Source organism: Octodon degus, unplaced genomic scaffold (assembly GCF_000260255.1).
Source record: "Octodon degus isolate 3935 unplaced genomic scaffold, OctDeg1.0 scaffold00092, whole genome shotgun sequence".
In the NCBI taxonomy this organism is placed as follows: domain Eukaryota; kingdom Metazoa; phylum Chordata; class Mammalia; order Rodentia; family Octodontidae; genus Octodon; species Octodon degus.
Genome location: NW_004524668.1, coordinates 7,929,211 through 7,932,145, shown reverse-complemented (window position 1 = coordinate 7,932,145; position 2,935 = coordinate 7,929,211). Strand labels below are relative to the sequence as shown.

At 56.0% G+C, this 2,935-nt stretch overlaps 1 protein-coding gene across 1 annotated transcript in view; it reads left to right on the top strand.

Annotated features, from left to right (window-relative positions):
• The first annotated feature begins 1,926 nt into the window (after positions 1-1,926).
• Arhgef10l (Rho guanine nucleotide exchange factor 10 like) overlaps positions 1,927-2,935 on the top strand; it is a 136,753-nt gene continuing 135,744 nt past the window's right edge. The window contains exon 1 of the mRNA XM_023722456.1: positions 1,927-2,029. The gene's annotated coding sequence lies outside the window, so the exon portion shown is untranslated. The remainder of the gene's footprint in view (positions 2,030-2,935) is intronic.

Here is a 2,935-nt window from a genome sequence, read left to right as displayed (position 1 = left end):
AGAGAGAGAGAGAGAGAGAGAGAGAGAGAGAGAGAGAGAGAGAGAGAGAGAATGCTTTCAGGTGGAACCCTTTCCTCTGGACTACTCTGTGCGGAGGGTTCTCATCAGAAAGCTCAGGAAGATGACCCAGCCCTGCCCGCTGCCTTCTGCCCACACACGTGAGGTAGGCCCGGGCCTCCGCTATGGCCACCACCCTCTGCCCCTCGGAGCCTTCCCAGTGTTGAGCTGAGATAGGGAGGGGACTTTGCCCATGTCACTTGTGGGTGTCATGTGCCAGCCCCCCTCGCCCAGGGCAGCTCTCCCACTGTCTCTGGCTTCTGCTTGGGGAGCTCAAGCCACTGACATTTCCACATGGGACACGGCTGTTGTGTGGAAGGCCATGGAGTGGCTGTGGTACCCGCTTGCTTCCTTTGCAAAGCTGGGGGACCATGTAAAGCTGGGGTGTGAGTAGGGGTCTCACTGGGGCAGCCCGACTCCCCAGAGGGCATTTGGCAAGGACTAGGCTGTTTGGGGTTGGCACAAGAAGGGGGTATGTCAGGGGTCAGAGGCCAGGCTGCTGCTGGACGCCCTTCAGGGCACAGGCTGAGCCCCAGCATGGAGTGATGGGCCCCAAGGCGTCAGGCGAGCTGAGATGACTAGCGTGGCCAGGCAGCTGCAGGCAGCCACGCACCCTTCTAATGCTTCCTGAGCGCCCTTTGTTCATGTTTTTTTTGAAATGGAGTCTCGCTATGTAGTTCAGGTAAGCTTTTTTTTTTTTTTTTTGGTGGAACCAGGGATTGAACTCAGGCCGTTGCGCTTGCCAGGCAAGCGCTTATTCTACTGAGTCATCTCCCTGGCCCCTCAGGTAAGCCTGTAACTCACCGTGTAACCTAAGCTGGCCTGGAACTTGTAGGTATCCTCCTGTCTCAGCCTCTCAAGTGCTGGATTACAGGCATGCGCCACCATGCCCAGCCGCAGCTGTGGTTATTGTCTACGCCCTGGAGCCAGGAGCCCTTCTGCATGGCCTCATCTCTTAATTAATCTCTTAATTAATTTTTTTTGAGATGGGATCCCATTAGTGCAGCCCAGTCTGGCCTTGAACCCCAAGTGAATCTCCTGCCTCTGCTTCCTGAGCACTGGGATTCCCACCAGGCTCCACCAAGGCCCTCCACCACACAGTCTCATTCCTTTCTCGTGATAGCCCTGCAGGTAGGGCCAGCAACGATTATTCCAGTTCAGGGAGGAGGTCACCAAAGCTCAGAAGGACAACCCTTGCATGAGGTCATGCAGAGGCTCTGGAGAGGGCCTTCCCACTTCCACACACACGCCTGATCCTTCCCAGCTGGCCCCGCTGGGCAGAGTGGTACGTGGCTGTGATCCTAGCTTCTCAGGAGGCTGAGGCAGGAAGATTGCAAATTCCAGGCTAGACTTGTCAATGTAGTGAGAACTTTATTTATTTATTTATTTATTTATTTATTTATTTATTTATTATTTTTGGCGGAACTGGGGATTGAACTCAGACCCTTGCGCTTGCCAGGGAAGCTCTTATTCTACTGAGCCATCTCCCCGGCCCCAAGAACTTCTTTTAGTGAATCAAATTGGGGGTTTGGCTCAGTAGTAGTGTCTGCCTGTTACTATCCCTTTCCTGTGCCCTGTGCCTCGGCAACAGAGCTCAGCCCTGCTGCTCCATGCCTGCCCCCCCTGACCCCCAGGCCCCCAGGCCCTGCCACCCCCCCAAATTCCTGGGCCTCACAGCCTCACTGAGGAGTGCAGTAGCCCTGCCTTACCTGCACCCCAGGGCCACCTCCTGGCCTCCTGCTCTCCCGCCCTCTGCCTGCCTGCCACCTGTCCAGCAGGTCTGGCAGGTGAGTGACTCAGCCAGGCAGTGTGTGTGTGTGCCCAGGCCGCCTGGGAACCAGTGTATCCCAGCCTGGGCTCCTGCCTGCTCTGCCAGCCGCTTGAGCTACAGCTCCCTCCTTCCCGCTGTGAGGACTGGGGCCCTTCCCTGCGCGCAGCGAACAGGAACAGCGCTCCGAAGGCACAGAACCAGGTCAGCTCTCTCCCTCTCTGTTGACCACCTCTTAGCCTGCAGGATGGGGCAGATCATCCTCAGAGGTGATGGTGGGACGGTGGGGTCCCTGACACCCTTGACAGCCTAGGGATCCAGCCCTGGGACACCCTGCTTCTGCCCAGGTGGCAGTGGGACACGGGGACACTTTGGGGCAGGCTGGGGGAGGATTACATTCTGTGGTTGTGGCTGGTAGGGTGTGCACATGGTAGGGCGTCCCTATTCCCTCTTGGGTCACAGAGTTTGAGGGGTGTAGCTTGCTAGGGCCGGGACGACGCGTCATCTCCCAGCTGGGTAATCAAGACTCTGGGGGTCAGAGTCAGAAACACTCTGGAAACCTCGGCCTCGTGCTCCTGTCTTGCCCCCACCTGTGCTACCACCTGCTGCTCCCGTGGTCCCAGCTGGCAATGCTCTGCCATCCAGTCTCATCCCATCCCATCCCACCTGTCCCACTGTATCTGGAGGGACCCACGTAGCCTGCGCGGTTTCTCAGGCAGGAATTTCCAAGCATCTTTTTTTTTTTTTTTTTTTTTTTTTGCGGAATCAGGGATTGAACTCAGGTCCTTGCGCTTGCCAGAGAAGCACTTATTCCACTGAGCCATCTCCCCAGCCCCTTTCCAAGCATCTTAAAGGTCGCCTGGCCATCCTGGCTGTGAACCCAGCAGGCAGTAGGTCATTCAGCTGTAGCTTGCATATCTCTAGAGATGACTCGCTTGCTGCTCTTGGTATAGCCTCTTAGATTCAGGGCCAATGGCCAGCAAGGAATGCTGGAATACTTGCTGGCCACTTGTACCACGCCAGGGATTTTGCCACCGAAATGCAGTATGTGTATCAACTCATTTAATCCCGAAACCCTCCTGAGCTACTGTTCTTTTTTTTTTTTTTTTT